This window comes from Leptosomus discolor, chromosome 2, assembly GCF_034619465.1.
Source record: "Leptosomus discolor isolate bLepDis1 chromosome 2, bLepDis1.hap2, whole genome shotgun sequence".
In the NCBI taxonomy this organism is placed as follows: domain Eukaryota; kingdom Metazoa; phylum Chordata; class Aves; order Leptosomiformes; family Leptosomidae; genus Leptosomus; species Leptosomus discolor.
The window spans coordinates 125,798,508-125,818,247 of record NC_141392.1 but is presented as its reverse complement, the minus strand read 5'-3'; positions in this window follow the sequence as shown (position 1 = coordinate 125,818,247).

The following is a 19,740-nucleotide window of genomic DNA, read 5'->3' as shown; positions in this document are numbered from 1 at the left end:
AATGGTTCAGCTTGGAGTTGGTTTCTCTGTTTCTAACGCACTAGTAACTGAATTGAGTGAACTGCAGAAAGAAGGCAGCATCCTTTCTGCCCTGGGAAAAGCAGCAGCTGGCAACTGTTTCCCTGTTTTAGTGGTCAATTTTGGCAGCAGGCCTGTACTGCTTATATATGTATATATATATATTATATTTAAATCATTTTGGTACATTATAGTAAAGTTAGGCCTTGAAATAGATTGTGCTCAAAACCATGACTATTATTTATTATTATTTAACTTTGTAATGATGCTTTTGAAAAAACCTGCAGTGCTTAATGCACACTAACGTTTATTATCGATCTCACTGTTCTCTTTATCGATCCCCGTTTCCCTCCTTTACTAATAGTCCCCAGATTTCTCGTCGCTTTGCTAAAATCCCAGTAAATAAGCCTGACTGCCTTTTTGCCAAAAGGAACTGGTTACTTCATCAAAGGTGGGCGCCGAGCTATTTTAGCACAGTGTAACTTTGATCTCACGGGGCACTTTACACTCTGTATTTCCGTGCCTTTTATGTTTTGATTCAGGCGCTGTTCTCGAGTCTTGTCTGCAACTGATAGCTGTGGCTTCCCCGAGCGCCACCGCCCCTTTGGCAGAGATACTCTGCGTAGAGGTCTCCGCGATTTTGGAGAGACGCTGGTTGAAGTGGGCTGGTGTTGATGGGAGGCGGTGCGGTTACGTGAGAACATCAGACGCGCACATCGGCGCTCTCAAACGCGGGCTGTGGGACGAGGGGGTTCATTCCGCCACTCCAAAGCTTTTATTATGAAGATTCCTGAATTTTAGTTGAGGGTTTGTTTGCCCTGGCTGGGCAAATTGCAAAGAGACTTCCTCGTAGCCCACCCTGCCTTTGCCCCTTGGTTCTACGCTCTCCTCGTTACTCAGCGGCAGGGCAGCCTCTGTATTCGGTCTGGGGGCTTGACCGTGAGTATCTCCAATCTCCAGCATGTCCTCATTGCTCCCCTGCTTTTTATTCACCTCTTCTATTCAGGACGCACATGGCAGATGGTTTTTCTTCTTTGGTTTCAAGGTCTTCTCATTGGAGCCTTTCAGCCATTCAACCCCATCCGCTTCACAAACTAGTTCCCTTAATTACCTCAACTTTTCTTTTTGAAATTGAAAACCTTGCAGACCTGCTTTTATTTTGCTTAAACTGAACCAATTTGTGGAAAATAGGCTCGAATTGAGTGATCACAAGCAGCTTTTATTAGCACATCCTCACTGTTTGCTGAAAGTCTACAGCAGAATCACCTCTCGTTTGCTCAGCGCCTATTTTGTGAAGAAGTCTGTCAGCTATTATAGCCCGGACTTACAGGGCCCTGCTGTTAGTATTTGTTCTTCCTTCTGTATCTGGAATTTAAAACTCCCTTATCAGCCAATTCCTAGGAGTATTTCTTTCTCTCTCTAGTCATTTTTAAAAGCTCTCTGCACGCATCCAAATCCGACGGTGGGGTCTCCAGCGGACCTCTAACACAATCCCAGCAGACAGCCTTTTACAGTCTTTTCCCAAAGTGACTTTAATCCAGAACGATCGTTTTATGCATGCTATCGCTTTGGATTTCTAGCAAACACAGATGATTCACCCAGTTCACAGAAAGAACCACGGAGCACTGTCCCAAAAGATTATTTAAATAGAATTTTGGAAGTGGATTTGGCGTTACGTGGGCAGCGTGAATGTCCAGGTCTGACTATGGTTTGGGGCTTTGAGGGTGGGTTTTTTTCCTTAACCACCTGTGTATGTGTTCACCGGCCTTCTTTGCTCTATGATGACTGTAATTTCTAACAGATTGTTTTCCTGACAGTCATGTAGGAGGAATTATCCTCAGTTTACATGGTGGTAACCGAACGCGGGGACAAATGAAACAGCTGGCTCAAGCACATAGATCTGTGTGAGCGGAGTCTGCGTTCCCCGAGTCTTCTGTCTTTTCAAGCACTCTCGGCAATCTGGCAGGTTGTCAAGGCCCCTCCAATGGCGTGGACTCCAGGGTGAGCTGAAGCGCTGGAAACTCGCAGCCTTGCGTCTGGGAGTCTGGTGCAAGAAAGCACGCGCTTAAAATGATGCTTTTGTACTTTATTGAACGGCTTGTTTTGCAGTCGCTTTTAATTTAAGTTTAGACAGTGCTGAATGCTTAATTAAAACGAGTGCTTTTGGTAGACAAGAGTGCAATGCCCAAGTTACGCTGCAGTTACAATATGTAGGTGTTTTGGGATTGTGTTATATACAAATGAAATGATTGTTTCTTTTTAGCTCCTGTTTAAATATCGTTCAAATTATGGAATATTTAGTAGAACAGAATAAGCTGTTGCTTGCCAGCTTTTTCATACCAGTGGTTACCAGATGCTTCTGTATTTATAACCTCGCCATCTGTTCCAGGGTGGAGTTTGGGGGTAGTCTAGGTATTTGGATGTGTCTTCTTTCTTGGGTAGCTCTGGAAAACTTCAAAGCATCTGTTTTGAGATGAAGGGGAAGCACGGTTAGCTGTAATACTCAAGGAATTCAAGGGAATTTTACAGAAATGCAGCTGATTCCATAGTGTAGCAGGGCTCAGAAGGGGAAGGAGTCTTTAGCAAAGAGGCAGCGCTGGTATTTTGTGCCTCTGCTCAGTGCTTGCCAAGATCTACGCACAGTTTTGCTTGGCTGTCACCAGGATGGGCTGCTGCTTCCTGCTTTGGATTGTCACCGAAATTTCCGGGAGTATTGCAATATGGAAGTCTCTTAATGGGATTTGGGTTTTATTATTTCTGTAGATAAATTTTATTTAGATAATTTTTTGGATGCTGGGTGACTCATCTTTTTTTGGTTTTAGCATGACAGAGCTAAGTCTAGCTAAAAAGAGGAACAAAAATGGCACGTACAGACACAGTCACTCTCTCTACTGTCCCTCCTGCAAGGGCCCAGGTGAGGAGAGGAGAGCAACAGCGCTCTCTAGGATTGAGGAAATAGCTCTGTTGGTTATTTAGCTCGTTTGCCACAAAGCCACCCAGGTAGTGGCTTGTTTGCAACATCTCTCTGTTCTCGGGATACCACCGTCATGAAGGCTGCTAGTGGTAACAGCTCGGCTTTTAACGTACCTGGTTAGGCGTGATCTATGCAAAATGACTCTGCATGACTCTCTGAGAATTTCATTTTTTAGGTAACTATAAAAATGCAAAAGGAGTGAGGGCTAGGATCACAGAGTTGCTGTGGAATTGCTGTGAGTGGTTATGGAGACCACGGGAAGAAAACCCGCTCGGCCCTCACCTGCTCACGCTGTGTCTAGCTGCACCAAAGCCAGGAGTGACTTGTCCTGCTGAAATTGGTTTGCGGGTCGTTTTGGGGATGGGGAAAGCTACGTTTTGGTTAACAATCTACTGGTGAAAAATATTCACCCAGTGCTAGTAACAGCCTTTGGTTGCTAATGATCTGGGACATACTGGGGGAGGAGGGAAAGCTACATGTCTCTCTGCCCATCCTCTGAGCCATCTGGTTTCTCATGGTTTATTTGTAGCCACAATCTTAATCTCTCTTAACTTACTTCATTGTTGCTGAAATATGAAAATTACCCTTTTAGGCATTGTGGTTCTCGTGAAGAAAATAACATAGCGTGGTTATGTATGGTTTTATAAACAGAGCACAATACAGTCATTTAATTACTTTATCTAGAATGTTTATCCCTAATAAAATGTTTGTCAGTGCAAGTCGACATACTCCGAGTGTGATCCGTAATATTCCACCTTAAACAAAACTTTCTACCCCATTTCTTGCCTCCTGACTTTTCTTTCAAGTAGCCAGGCAAGATAAGAAACACTGACTGTGCCTTCGTTCACAAGGGAACGGGCATTTCTTTCCCTCATGCAGTTTTACTACCAGACAGTGTCCTCCAGCATCTTCCCAAAAGCTTTCATGGCTTTTCTAAACTTACTTGCTTCTGCTCTCAGGATCTGGTTCCCCTGGGCAGGATGCTGATGGTTCGTTGTATTTGCTCCTTGGATCCCAGCTGGGGCCGTACTGGGTCCCAACTAGAATTAGCATTGGGGAGGGAAAAGTCTTTATGCCCGCGTGTCCATTCTTACGCTAACCTTTCCTTTCCCAGCATAAATCTTGCCACCGAGCGTTTCTCTTCGTGCTCTAGCCCTTGCTATGCTTTATGGCCAGCAGTAGGGTGTAGTTACAATACTCCTTGTGCCCATGGGGTCTCCAAAGTGCTTTATTTAAACGTACCGAGATGCCTTCACCCACCACTGAAATGCAGCTACTGACGCTGAAAGCCTGGCAGCTGCTCTTAACAGCAGGAGGAAGACCAGGCCACTGCTTTTACGACATAAAACTAAGGAGAAAAAGAAATCCATAGCCATTAAAAACTGCAGGAAGAATGTAAATTGTCAGAATGTAATTACCTAAACTGGAATTTGGCCAGCGTTCCAGATGAACATTTCCTCTCCCGGGCAGCATGCCGTGCGATGCCTGATGGCTGGAAGCAGCCAGAGTCTCAGCAGGGTTCAAACCTGAGCTTTGCTGCATGTTCCTTCCATGGTGGCTGAGAGCTCTGTGTTATCTGTTTAGCACCTCCAGCACCCTGGGGCTAAAAAGTGACTGAATCCTGTGAAATCTGATAGGAGCGTCTGAGGTTAAGAGCGCGGTCTAAAAACATTCCACGAAACTTGTAAAATCCGCAGATGGTCCGGCCTTGGTGCCGTCTTGTGTGGAAAGGAGGAGAAGGAGGTTTAAAAAGATCTCCCAAAAGGGAAAAGATGAAAGTTCAGGTTCCTCCCCTTAGATTGTTGCTCCTTTGAGGAGCGATGGATGTTTTTCCAAGGTTTATTTCGGGCCGTGGAAGCGTGCCATGGAAACGTGCATTAGCTGGCTCCGAAACTCCTTAATACCTGCTTGAAACGGCTCGATGTAATTTATAGCAGACTGGAGACGCCAGTGTGTTGGATGCGGGAAATGGTGACGAGTAAGTGGGATGAGGAAGAGGGAATTTGGCGCAGGTCAGGGGGACCGTTTCAAAGGAGGACACAAGGGTGTGGTGGCATTCGCTGTGTGCAGTTGGAGCTGCCAACTGTAGAGCTGCTTAAAAGGTAATATAAGGGGGGTTCCCAGCATGAAACCATACAGAGATGTCTAAATAAGTTGTTCTGTGAGCAGCGGGACTCATGAAGCCGGTTTTTCTTAGAATTTTCTTAGAATTTGTCTTTTCCCTCTGACTGCCGCCATTTCTCCTGTCTCCTAGGGGGTGTGCTCACCCCATTTCCCTTTCTCACCATGCCCAAACCTCCCTCCTTCTTGTCCTTACGGTAAACCTCCAGATCCCTCCTTAGCGCTGCCTCCCTGGTAGCCTCGGGCACCCCCCGAACCCCAAACCTCCTATCGCTGTTTAGGCTGCTGGCTGGAAATACATCGCTTGGGTCTCTGGATTGTTGGTTGGTGAGCAGGTCGAACAAAAGGGGCAAGATCTGAAGTGCTCTTGCTTTTTGGGTGCCTTTGCGTTGCGCCTGCACGCTTTCATCCAGCAGGATCTAGCGGTTTTAGACCTCTGTCAGATTCAAGTCACCAGGGACTTTCAAAGTCTTCAAGAAGAGGACTGGCACGGTGCAGTCAGTCGGCGGTGTGCATTAGGGCTTGTTCCTTTGGGAAACCAGGCTGAGGAGCTGGTAGAACTAAAAGGCTTCTCCTCACTAGGAAAGGAGTCGGGCAACTTTCTGTGCAACTTATTTTCTTGTTTAAACTACAGGTTATAGGCTCTGCCCGTTAAGGGTCCACTTCTGCTGTCAAAATTTTATGTGTGTTCTTCGATACTGTATGTGAGAAAACAAAAGCCCAGATAGCACAAAGGGCGGAAAATGAGGATATTTGAACATGGCAATGTTTCTGTTGGGATACACAGCAGGGAGGTGAGCAGTGGATTTTTGGCTTGGCGGAAGGGAAAGGGAAAACACCCCTTTAATACTGATCTCCTGTTACATTAGAATAGGAAGCGTAAGTACCCAGAGAAGGGGATTAAATCTGGAGATTGTCTTCATCAATATAATGTGTAATAGCCTTGACAGAGCTTTCTGCAAGAAAGACTTGCCAGAGTGATCGTGAAAGCTTTTCTTTTCGGAGCTGGGAGAAGAATTGTTCTCCTGAGTTGTGTCCTGAAGTGCACGTTCTGCATTTGTATTTCTTCCTCAGCGAGGTCCTGAAGGGAATTTATTGTCTCCCCATTTCCTCATGCAGAGCTCCAAGTTGAGCAGGGTGGAATAGCAAAACCTCAAGCCGTGGCAGAGTGGGAACAGATGTGTGCTAAGACAACGTGGGTGTGTTCAATGATTCTGATGTTAATTTGGTCTTTATACTGTGCAATGCCGTCCTAGTCTGTCTTTTTTTTTCCTGAAAAATATGATGTATTGTTTCTAAGAGCCTTTGAACCTGCAGTATATATTCCTGCTCTTCAGTACAGCATGTTCCCAGCTTGTGAGATTGGATTTTGTATTGTTTATCAAAGGGTAGACCTGTGCCCCCTGCCTTACCCCCTCCCAGCTTTTTTCATCTCAGTACAAAAGTTAGTTTCTCCTTGCATTCTTCACACATGTGTAAATGACTGTTAAAAAGTGCAGAGTGGTGGAAAAGTGGTTTCTTGCAGTTTTTAAGTGCTCATGTTTTACTGAAGCTGAAAATCCTGGAGCTTTGTGGTCAGAGACATGCTACAGTTGCCACCGTCTCCACTCCAACAGAGACAAAACCCTGTTTCTTCCTGTGAAAATTCTCTAATCCCTCAGAAGTTATTCATTTTTGTGCTTTGGGGTGGGATTTGATACCCATAGATATGAATGCCTTTCGTGGGGCCCCTAAAATATAAAATTACAGTTAAAGTGCATAAAGCAATGAAGCACAGTACTGAACCTGTTTGACTTCCCCTTCTTCTCTGGTGAGACCCCCCTGCAGGGCTGCCTCCAGCTCTGGGGCCCCCAGCACAAGACAGACACAGACCTGCTTGAGTGGGTCCAGAGGAGGCCACGAAGATGCTCATGGGGCTGGAGCAGCTCCCTGTGAGGACAGGCTGAGAGAGGTGGGGTTGTTCAGCCTGGAGAGGAGAAGGCTCCGGGGAGACCTTAGAGCGGCTTCCAGTGCTGAAAGGGGGCTTAGAAGAAGGACAGAGACTTTTACCAGGGCCTGTAGTCACAGGACAAGGGCAAGAGTTTTAAAACGAGAGTGGGTTTAGATTGGACATAAGGAAGAAATTGTTTATGATGAGGGTGGTGAGGCCCTGGCCCAGGTTGCCCAGAGGGGCTGTGGCTGCCCCCTCCCTGGCAGTGCTCAAGGCCAGGCTGAATGGGGCTGGGAGCAACCTGGTCTGGTGGGAGGTGTCCCTGCCCATGGCAGGGGGGTTGGACTAGATGGTCTTTAAGGTCTGCCCAAACCAGTCTGTAATTCTTCAGTTATGATTCTTTTTCTTTGCTTTGTGGTGAGAAGATGCCGGCACCATTACTTGCCTTCCCTCCCCACCACTTTATTTCTCCTTTACTTTCTCCTTTTCCTTCAATCACCATCTGTTCTATGGCATGTTTGGTCCTCGTCGACCTAAATTTTACTTAGCTGCTGTGACTTAACAACATTTAACCACTAATGACATTTAACACTTCTCTAGTATTTCGAATTACTTTGTCCAGAACGGGTGCTAATTGGTGCTGTTAATGCAAACCCTCCAGGTTGGATCTTGGATGTAATTTTGTAATGAATTGGAATCTGCCGTGGTATTTTAGTACCTGTTCTGCAGGCAGTGTCATTTTATGTCTTTAGATCAGCTGCCCACAATATAGTTGTTTCCATAACCCCTTCACCTGGGTGCCTCTCTGGGGGATCAGTGGGGACCTTCGCAGTCACCGCGGCGGTTTGACCGACATGGCTGAGGCGTGACACTACCCCCAGCCTCGCAGAGCTTTTTGGGGGGCAGCTGGGGAAGGGCTAAGGGGCTGGGACGCGGCTGCCCGTGTGAGGGGGACACCGAGGGGACGGCGGCTCCTCATGGCGGCTCCTGGGTGAGGGAGGGGGAGAGGGGCGGCGGGGCACGTGCCTGCCTTTCGGCGGGAAAAGGCGCCTCCGCGCAGTGCGCACGCGCGGCGGCAAGTGGGCGGGCCTCCGAAGGGGAGGGAGGAGCGGCTCCGCCTCCTCCACCATTTAAAGGGGCAGAGCTCCCCTTAGCTTTGCCGCTGTAGTTCCCTCCTCGGAAGCGGGAGAGGGCGGGTGGTAACCGTGTGAGCCCCTGCCGGCTTTGGGCCCTTTCTTCCCGCGCTGGAGACGGAGCAGAGCTGGGGAGCTTCGGCTTTTCTCGGCAGGTTCCGGAGCTCAGGGTCTCCTCCTCCGCGTTACTGCTCCCCGCCCCCTCAGCCCTTCGGCTAGCTCCGCCGCAGGTTCGGCTCTCTCCGCCCACCCTTCGGTTAAGGCCGTGAAGTTCCGCCGTCACTTCGGCAACTTCCGTCGTTTCGGTCGGAAATGGCCGAAGACGTGAGAGATCCAGCGGTTTAGGGCAGAAGACCGGCCGGCTTCTCGGAACAAACCAACTGTGTCCGGATCGCGGGGGGGGGTGGGGGGGGGGGGAGCAGGGGAGGGCGGACGAAGGGGGAAGACAAGGCAGCGGCTATGGCTCCCCCCCCAGCCACTCGCGGAGGGCGGCGCAGCGGGCGCCGGGACCGCGGCTCGGCCAGGAGGGTGAAGTGAGGGCGCCAAGAGGTAGGGTGGACCGTACCACGTACGGGGGGGGGGGGGGGGGGGAGGGGGGCGGGAAGCGACTCACGGCGGTAGCACACCTCCCTACCACCACCCCCCGGGGGAGCCCGTGGGGCCGGGTGAGTGGCGGGAGTGGTACAGTCCGGGGGAAGCCCCCTGAGGCGGCGCGGGGGGGGCGGCGGGGAAGGCCCACCTGAGGCGTCCCTGGGGGGGGGGGCAAGGTCCCTGAGGGCTGGGGACACGGTGTGTGTGTCCCTGAGGGCTGGGGACACTGCGGGTGGGGGGGCTTCAAAGGGTGAGGGATGTTGTGGGGGGGTCTCGCAGGGCGACGGACGCTGCGGGGCGGGGGTGTCTGGGGTCCCTCATGGCGGGAGGGTTGCGACGGCACCGGGCGCCCAGGCGCTGCCGACGGGCTGCAGCCTTCCCGCCTGCCCTCCTTCCCGCTTCTTTCCACTAACTCTGCGAGGGGCCGGGGCGCAGGCGGCCCCCCTAGCCCTCCCCGCCCCCCCGTCCCGTCCCGTTTGCCCTGGCTGCCTGCGGCATCTCCTGCGCTTCGGGTGGGTGGGGGGGACGGGGACACGTTGCCTCCCCCACGGCCGTTCGTCCCGCTCCGTGGAGGGTTTTGGCGTGGGGGGCTTGAGGCCTAGCGCCCGGTCCGGCTTCGACGGCGGCCGAAAGCGCTGACCCCACGGCGCTCGTTGCCGTCTCCCGGGGTTGTCCCGTGTCCTGGGAACTTGACAAAGCCCCAGCGCTCGCCGCTGGCTGGGGCAGCCGCTTCCCCCGGATCGCTGCCTGCTCCCCGTTGCTTTTTTGCTGGGGTTTTGCCTTCTGAGATGGCGAGGACAGAAACGACAAGGCTGTTGTCCCTCTGTCAGCGCTTCTGCTGTGAATTGTTTGCTGAAGTTGAGGTTCATGTTATTTTATTATTTTTTTTCCGCCCCCCCCCAGCTGTTTTCCCCACGTGAGGTCTCTTCATGCTTAGAAACATAGGGGTCTTTCCTCAATCAAAAATTTTACCGGTGCCGGGCTAGTGCATTGCTGCTGACTGCCTAACACCCTGTTATATCCAAACCCAAACAATTTGGAGCCTGGAGGAGCTGGAAAATGGTTAAAATGGTATTAAGGCTTCACAGAAATATTCTAGATATGCTGTTGTGTTGCTGCGTGTGTTAAAATTCAAACACCGAGCGTCTGGCTGACTGGCTTCTGATCTCTTGTTGCTTATGCATGTGCCTGATAGTGTGTTGATGTCCCGCTATGATAGCTTGGCTTTAAAATTTCTGGGTTTCCGTGCTGCAAGTCTAACATCTGTATAAAGAAGATTAAATGACTTTGTTTCCTGAAAGAGGTGTAACATGCAGGTGATTGCTTATCTTACAGATATTTCTGTTTTCATAGAGAAATCTATATATGAGAGATATCAAAGTCTAAAACAGCCGTCACAAATGTATTTTGATTAGTGTTTCTATTGTACTTAAGATGGTAAGGTTCTCGGAATCTGGGGTGTATTTTGGACGTTGTCGGGTTTTTTTCAAGCAATGAGTAATCCAAAACTAGTTTCTATGCAGAAGTAGCATGAGAAATGAACCGCAGTCTGATTATGTGATGATGGGGAGATGAACAAATCGCTTAACTTCATGTACCATCCGAGAGTCCCATTGTTACGTGTAGCGCTCTCTGTATTCACTCACAGCTTTGGGATGCCTCTTCCTTTCAGTTTTTAATTCCAGAAATGGGAGTTGCATCGGTTCAGCTCAGCGTTAAGACATTCTGGAGCTGGGGTAGTTGACTGTCTTCATTTGAGCACGGTACAGCCAAATTCTTCTGGCAGCTCAGCTGTCGTACAGACAGTTCTTGAATTTCTTGCTGTCTTGCTGCAGAAGGGAAGTCCAAAATAGTTTTCAGAAAGTCTCTAATTTTTCAAGTGGAGACTGTTAGCTCTCATGTTTGTTTGTATGTGAGGATGGATTTTGGCAGTTGTCAAGTCGGAGCAAAAGCCGCAAATACACAAAACAAGAAAAACATGATTGCTGAATTGCCTTCACTTAGGCTGTTTCTCAATGGTATTTGGCAAAATCGGAGCGCTGTTTGTGTGCTGTTGAGGTGGGGTATGGGGAAGATCATCATCATCTTCTCTTGAATGTTTGTGCCGTGGATCTTTGGGACTGTTCAGCCGAGGAGCTGAATGTTGTCGATCCATTCCCAGGCCTTATATGTAGAGCCAGAGCCCATCTTGAGTCTGCTTTCCATGACTGTTACATCTTGAAGTGACATGATGCCATCAACTTAGGTTTGTAGAGTTTGTCTCTTTCCTTCTGGCTATGTGGTTTTGTTCTTTTTTCCTTTTAGTCTCTGCTGCCTGATTTTTCTCCTTGCTGTTTGATGCCTGTCACCTCTTCCCAGTTGCCTTGCCTGTTTTCCCAGGGCATTCCTCCCCCTGCCCACAATAATGATTTCACCAGGGTGGGAAATGCAGCTAAACAGCACATGCTGGTTGTTTGAAGCCAAGATCACAGCAGTCAAATGTGAATCAGTTCTTAGTCCAGAGGCAATTTTTTTTCTGCTTTGGAAACCCCACAAAAAACACTGACCTGGAGGGGAGCTCCTGGTCGTTGGATCCCATCTCCTCATCAGCAGGTAGGTTTTCCCAGTGCTCGCTGTCTCCTCCCTTCTCCACCTGAGATCTGTGCTAAACACCCTTTTTGGGGCAGGAACAGACTGTGAGCGTTGTGAAGCAGTTCCTAACTCGGGGGTTTTAACCCTGGGTGGAATTTTTGCTGTTACTGTAACAACGAAACCTAACCCAGGCTGGGATTCCTATGTCGTGACCCCCCAACAAGCAAAATACGCGGGGATTTTGTTTGCTTCCTTGTGAAAAAGGCAAGTGATCCTCGGAGGCGTGTTTCGATACGCACCATTTCGGTCCAGGTAGGCAGATCTCCGCTGGTGTGTGGCCAGGCAGTAGGGAAAGCCTTCACACGGGATTTGGGGGACACGGCTGGGACTTCCAGTTGTCTCATATAACCTGTGCTGACACAGGCTGTGCTTGCTGGGCGAAAGCTGGCACGAGCACGCCTGCAGTTCGGTGGTTGCATTTAGCCAGATCCTCAAAAGCAAAGAGCCTGTAGTTTTCTTCTTGGAGAATACTTGCAAGTACGGTTTACTGGGGATTGTCGTGGTTGAATTGGGCTCCTGCAGCTTAACCGGCTGTTTGTCAGATGCAAACGAGGTAGGTGGATGTTGCCTGAGAAGGGGTGCAAAGCCAATGTGAGGTTTTGGGGTTGGTTTGGAAGCGTGAAGACAGAAGCGTGTGCAGCTCGGTGGCTTGCAGCTAATCGATCCCTGGATTGCCTGGGCGTAGGAAGGCTCGAGCGCTGGCCAGCCAGGTGGATTGATGTTATTACGCAGCAGTCGCAGGGCCAGTTTTGAAGTGCAAATTGAAATCCCATTTTTGTGAAATCACTGCTATCGGTTAATTGATGTCTGTTACCGGCAGGAGCAGTTTAGAAGACTGACTAATCTATCACAAATGGATTTGAAAGGACGTTTTATAGCTTCTGCCTTGACTTGCTGGACATTCCCTACAAAACTATAGCAATTTTAAAGCGAGTTCCAATATATATATATATATTTTTTTTTTAATTTAATGTTTGCTGAGGAAGTTTAAGATCCCGAGTCTTTCGTAGAAGTGCGTAGGTGTGCTGTGCTCCCTCTGCTGGCATCTGCCCCTGCTAACTCGTCGACATCGGTTTCTCAGGGCTATGTTGTCGTAACCAATAACACTACAAAGTGACCTGTCCCTCATTGATACAATCCAGTGAAATACAGAAAATCGAGACTCCTAAATCAAGCAAATGCATCTTTTATGTTTGTCGGGGTGGGGTGGGGGGGGGGGGTGAAGGAATCCTAAAACTCCAAACCAACAGATAATCTGTAGCCGCTAATGGGTGTTAAGGAGTTGGGTTTTTTTAAGGCACGTGTTTTAATGAGTTTCAGAACTTCTGTCCTTCCAGTCCGTTTCTTAAATGGTTGGGATCTCGTCTTGCCTGGATTTGGGTGTGTGTTTTCTCTGTCTGCCTCCTTCACTCCCCCTTGCCCATGAATTTCGGTTCATTAAGAAATCGTGTTACTTTTCTAATGCAAATGGCTGCCTGAGAGTAATATCGGAACATGACGTTAACTCGTGAACCCAAGAAACCCTCTCAAGTTTCTTCTAATGCAAAATAACATTCCCACTGCACAAATAAGTTTTATTTCCTTTTGAATGTACAGTTTCCAGCTTGTTAGCCTTTTATCTGTCTTGTTTCACAAAATGCTTTCTCTTAGGATTAAAAATACTTGCAGGTATCATCTTACCTGACTTTCTTAGGGGTAGTGGCAGTGCAGGTAGCCTGAGGTTTGTTTTCATTCCTGTTGTGTTTTGGTATGAGTGTTGCTGTGCTGAAGTGTACATTCTGACATCTGACTCTTTGGTTTTCTTACTGTTTCGTGCTAGCCCTTCTGTGTAACATGAAAGGATTGTGGAGCTATGCAGTCATCTCAAATCTATGCCGGTATATTGGTCATCTGTGAATTCATTTGGAAGTGAATTATATTTATTTGAAAGCCATAATGCCATGGAGCAGGAAATAAGCTGCTCTATGGATGTGTTGTCTTCCTTAAGGAACACTTCTTGACAGGTTGAGTACTTTCTACCTCCCGTCGAACAGATGATTAGTTCGAGTTTGGCAGCTTAATGTGGAAATGGGGTCCTCTGCTTATGCAAAGGCAGTACAATTAAAAACATCGGGCATTTAATCAAGGGTGTTTTGTCCCATCAACGTGTCTCAATTTTCAGTGTGAGGATAAGCTTTTCCTTTCCCCGTCCTGTATGTACCCCACCTTCTGGGTCCAGATTTGAATGTGATGGAATTAAGCACGTCACTGAATGTGGGAAAGGCTGCTTTAGCTTTTCCACCCTTGATTAAATGCCTCCGCATCATATGTAGTGCAGGAGTGCACCGGGATGAAATTTGTACACGTCTTTTAGTGTTTCTATTACGGGCCTGAGGAAGTAATTATACTGCAGGTCTGCTCTGTGTAGGCACTTAGTGGGAAGTGATGTGTTCTGGATTGTGTTGGTGTTGAGTGGAGTGTGTGCTGGGGAGTACTGCTGACATGCAGATGACGCCTGGAAAAGGTTGGCACGAAAGCGTTGGAGCTTGTGACAAGAAGAGCTGCCAAACAAGTGGGGAGCCTCGGAGTTGAGAGCAGAGCCTAAATATACAGAGCAGTGGTGTGAGCCTCTAAGGGGTCTGTAAAGTCGCAGCAAAGCAGTCCTGAATTCGCTATTGGGAGCCTTTGTGTCTGCAGGGAAACTTGTAAGGGTCTGCAAGTAAAATAGGCCAGAAAGCTTTGATAGAAGTGGAGTAGTAACATCAAAGCTGGGATGTGTAACCAGCAGGTGGGCAGAAGACAGGACAGTATGATCCTGGCTTCCTCACGTAGAGGTAATTCGCTGGCAAGAGATAATATGGGATGCAGGAGCCCACTGGCTCCCAGAAATGTACACCTAATAATACATGTCGGTGAGTAGGTTAACATCATTCGCAGATGATTAGTAAAGATAGCAGTCCCACAGCAAATGGGAAGGAAAAAACCCCAACCCATGCATTGTTTAGGTGAGAGATTTCTTTCCTTGGGCATCTCTCCTGGGAAGACCTTGCTACTTGTAAATGAAGCTGCCGCCTACCTTGTGTACCTTCATTTTAATGTGGGGATTGGGGAGGAGCCAGCTATCGGAAAACCAGCCAGAGATGGATGCGTTGGAAAGTTGCCACTAATTACTGTGGCGTCTGACAATTAGCTGTTGTAAAGCCTTTCCTTGCGAGTTCTCAACTGCGCATCGTGAAACAAAAACAAGGACCCAGAGAAAGGCAAGAGTTGCCCTTGTAATGATCTTGTAAAAAAAAAAAAAAAAAAAAAAAGCTCTGGGTGGTGGTTATTGCGTTGAGCTTGCTAAAAGCAGAAGATTGAGTCGATCGTGACGTGGTTCCTTCCTAGCAGAGCAGGGGGGATTTGATGGACCCAGAAGCCCTTTGGTTGTTTGCTGTTGGGCTCTGTCATAGTCTGCAAACTTCTTATGCCTATAAAATAGGTTTGAGGCTACCTTTCTTCACGGGAAAGCTGTAATCAGTAGTGTCTGCAAAGTGTTATTGTTGATGTTAAAAAAAAAAAAAAAATTAAGATTTGATGAAAATAATAATAAAAAGATTCAAAGAAATCTTGCAGTTGGTTTCTCACATTTGCCTCCAGGGTCTTCTGACTTTGTTTTTGCTTCGTGGCGGTGATGAATAGCACCAAGCCTTTTGCAGATGTCTCAAGGGTGTAGTTAGTTAGGAGTAAGGATTGAGCTGGAGCTGGCAGGTATCATGAGGCTTTTGGACAGAGGCTGGTTTCCCCCCCCTCAGGAATCAGACCTGCTCTTTCTCTGGAGATGACTTTTACATTGCCAGGACAATGAGGGTTTTGATTAGAAAGGCCAAGCAACACAATTATTTCTTCCTTGTCAAAGGAGATGTTTGGGGAAGCAGATGTACTGAGCTGGCATTTCGCTCGACGTTTCTCAGGCAGCAAGGCCCAGAGCATCTTCTGGAGCAGTTTATACAAGTACGACCCAGGTTTTGCACCGACTTGCATCTCTGTATAATTCCATTGACTTGGGAGGAGTGACATGTAATCTCTAGACAGATCTCGAGTCTGTTTTAATATGCATCTCTGATCTATAATACATGCGCAGACACGGCGATCCTTTTGGTTATCGCTGAAAGCAGCTCTATCTGGGACAGAACGTGGCAGCTGTTTGACAAATGTAATAGAGTAGGTCTTATAAAAAGAAACAAAGTGAATTTCCTCCTCTTAAAGCTGATGAAAGCAGAAGCAGTATTGCCAATGTTTCTTGCGAGCTTAATGCTGCTTTGCCGGGGTGTCTTGCTCGGACACTTTGCTGTCCCTGTGCCTATTCTTAGCCTGTTTACCAAAAGCTGTTGTGTGCGTGTAGCGGGAGCTCTGGGTTAACTCCTACCGTGCATGGATAGTTTGTATGTTTATGTGGAGCCTTTTGGGGAGAGAGGGGGTTATACCTGAGCTCTTCTGTTGCTTTCCCTGCTTCTGTGCATTAGAAATCTTTAGGAAATAGAGGTTAATGTTTCCGTAGTATCAGAGTGTATCAGAGAGCTGCTGTGATGCAGGGCAGTACTGCCCAGTACCTGCTGACACTGACCTTTGGATTCAAGATTCGGGACATGGTAAAAGTGGTTCCATAGCTTGTTGCTGGAAGGGGTGGCCTTGGTCCCGTTCCCGCTCTGAGCTCTGCAGTCCTTGTCATTGGTGTGATGCCTCAGTGAGGTGGTTCAGTTTGATAATCCAACAGCAAACTGCTTGTGGGGTGTTTTTGGGGGCGAGGTGAGGGGTTCCCTTAGTAGTAGGATTTGGGAGGGAGGTTGCTAGGTACCACTTCTCCCCTTTCCTTGCTGTTAGATAGCTGTCTTAAGGATCCTGCATTAGGATATTCCTGTCTTGAGTCCAGCCTGGCTCTCCCAAGACGTGAGGTAGGAGCGTTGGCAGTGCCCGAGGAGGAGACCCGCTCACTTGGCAGCGGGCAGGGAGTTTCTCTGTATTTTGCTATTTTTCCCCAGCTCTGGTATTCTGAATTTTGCTGCCTCAAGGCTGCGAGGGGTAGATGCCCAATAGGAGCTGGCCCGTTCCTGTTAGTGACAAGGCAGAGCTGCTCCTTTGCTGCTGGAGGGGGTGGTTGGGATGGGTACCGCTGCTTCGGGAGGGCAATGCCTGTGTGTGCTTGGCCCCTTCCCCTGGCAGCGACAGCAGGGGCTGAGCACCGCGCTTGGGCAGATGTAGAAAAGGCAGTGGGACGGTGACAGAGCCACGCTGCCGTGTCGGGGGGCTGCTCCAGCGCTCTTTTATCGTTACTGCGGGTCTAGAGCCTGCTCAGGACCAACGAGGGTCGTTTACTGAAGCTGGGGGACTCGTTACAAATGAAGGCGCTGAATGGACAAGAATGGTTCGCTGTTGTATATGGCTGTGAAGGTCACTGGAATAGGATGCTCATTTTTCAGTTCCTGCCTGCTGCTGGGTGAAACCGAGGTTTGTGCTGACACACGCAGTTCCTGTTAATGGGAACTGGAGTTCCACTGAAAGAAGAAAATGCCCCGTTTAGAAGGCTGCTTGGCAGTGGGACAACTGGGAAGACATGTGGTATGGGTACAGATCTCCTCAGACTTTGGTGCTTCTTTTATTGCCTGACTTTTTATTCTGAGGCCTTCTTACTGTGACTTCTGCTCTGAGAAGTGAAATTAATAATCTCCCTTATTTCCCATACATGGGAAGGAATGTCTTTGTTCTGGCCCAAGTTTAACTGCAGATGAGATCTGTTTTGGGAACTGCATTATGCAAAAGCAGAGGGAGAGGAAGAGGAAACAAACAGTTGTGTAGCCTACTTGCTTTGAAATGCAGTTTTAATGATTCCTTGGTATTCATATAATTATTTAACCAGCTATGTGATCCCTGGGATTATTGCTCTTTCCAAATAATAACTAGAGCAGTAAAGATACCTTGTTAAATTGAAAAAAAGGAATTGGCATTTGTTGTTTTCAGAGTTGCATGTTAGTAATTGTTTGCAATGACCTTTTGGAATCTTGGAGAGAAAATTTGTTTGCTTGACTCTCTCCCAGATCAGCTCCTGGCTATCTCGATATAGTGCAGAATTGAGTTGTTCTGTTTTTTTTAATTACATTCTGACAGCAAAGCCTATTCTTCTGTGTGCATATAGTTCTGGCTTTTTTAAAGGTTATGCTGTCTTTATCAGGACTTCCACGGACGTAGTTTTTGGAAACTTCGAGGGAGGTTTGCTGTGGTGGTTTTTCTTGGTTTCTTTTTTTTTGGTTTGGGTTGTTTGGGGTTGTTTTTTGAGCCAGCATTGCTTGTCCTTGGTGTTATTTCAGAATAATATTGTATTTATTTATTTTTTAATCTAAGGAGAAAATTCTCACTGTATTTTTGAATGTCTAGAGGCGTGATGATGAAAGGGCTGTGGTTTGTTGTTGGATTTTGTTTGGAGTTTTGGTTTGGGTTTGGGGGTTTTGGTGTATTTGTTTTTGGGTTTGTTTTGTGTGGGGTTTTTTTTTTTTTGCTTAAGAGGTTGTGAAGTGATTAGGCCATAGAACCTTCCCAGGTTTAGGAAAAAAAATCCTTTTTAATTTTATTTACAAAGCTTTAGCAGAAGTCTTGTGAAATCTTGTTCCTCGATGTCAGTGGATTCTGGTCGCAGCCCACTGTGGGCTTGGTGTGTAGGAAAATGTCAAACATCTGAGAGGGCCACTGTGTGGCTGTGTGAAACCCGCTCTTCTTGGGGGTGAGCACAACAGTTCCTCCTTTTACCCTTTCAAAATGTCTCGTGGCACTCCTCCTTTGTCCTCTCTAAAATGTGACAACTCTTGAGATGGAAGGGTGGGAAAACCAGACTGTGTGCGAGCTCTCAGGTCAGCTCGGTGTCTAAGTACGAGGCTTTCCATGAGCCCACTGCACCGTCTGTTTTCTGAAGCTGCTCTTGGAGAGGCTGAGCTTGGTCCTTCAGAAACGCCAAAGAAAGCCCTGTGAAACAGGCATCAAAGAGCACGTGCTGCGAAATTAGGGTTCTGCCAAGTTTTGAGAAACAAAATTGCTCTGACGGAGATCCGCATCTCTCGAGGGGAAAATAAGTCTCCAAAAGGAATGTCCAAGCTGGAACAAGAGAACAGGCCCCAAAAAATGTCTCCAGCAGCTCAGTTTGCAGCTGGCCCTTCCCTGCCTCTCTGTCTGGACCGTTAAGGCAGCGTGGTGTGCAGAAGGGCTGAAATGCTGGAGTTATTTACACCGATGACAGCAATTAATAGAGGACTCAAATGGGACCCAACCACATGTCTCCTTAGATCCACGTTGAACTAGAGCTGGGTGAGCAGCAGCGTGTGTGATTTCAGCCCCCGATAATCAGGCTGGTTTTTGCACATCATCACTTGGGAAGGTGGGCTTTTCATCCTCGCAGCTGAACAGACACACCTGAAGGGCACTCTGTATTTCCTGCTAAATTCCAGATAAGATCTTCTGCTGTTTGAACTTGCAAAGCAGTTTAGGTGTGTGCTTCCTTGCTTGCAGGGCTCCTGCAAAAAGTTTGATACACCCCTTCATTTTGTTGAGTGTTATTCCTCAAGCTGTGAACATGAGAATGGTCTGGCTTTAAAAAAAAAAGTTTAAAAAAAGTCCTGTGCAAACAGATGATGTAATGCCCAAGCTCCATGTTTAAACAGTAGCTAATTTGCCGGGGGATAAACCAGAGTTAAATCTGTCAGGCTTTCTAATTCCCAGGTTCAGCAGAGCTTTGTTCTTTGTGCTTTCAAATGCAGGATACGTATGTGTGTGTGTCCGCTGCTGTCGGTGTGATTTCCTTCAGCTTCTGTAGCTGAAGACGTTGTCCAGGGGCGAGAAGAAATGTTGCTGTAAACCTTTTGTTGCGATAAACCTTGATGTGTGTCTTGGTGTTTTTAAGTTTTGCTGTACAACTGAATTAAACCCAAAACCATCCCTTTGGTGAGCTGCAGCACTGCGAAACGGTTTCTTCTGAATTCTGATCTTGTGTCTTTGCAGGCACCTTCCTTTTGCCAAGCAAGATTAGCTCCCTGCGAGGTCCCAGGGGTGCTGCTGGGTGGGAGGCTCCGTGCTCTGCAGCTGGTTTGGGCTGCACGTGGACTGTTCGCTTGGTGTTTGGACTCTCCTCTCCCAGACAGTTTTGTACAAAACAAGGAACACTTCGTTTTCACACAAGTAGTTTTGTTTTTTATGAGCAGCTTTCTCTGCTGGTAGCAGCTCTGACCCATGTAATACTTCATATCTGCTGACAGGAGGGGACTTACTGTGGTTGGTTGTGTAAGAGGGAGGTTTGTTTTACCACTTCTTCCCCACCCACCCTCCCCAGATGGTCTGTTTAC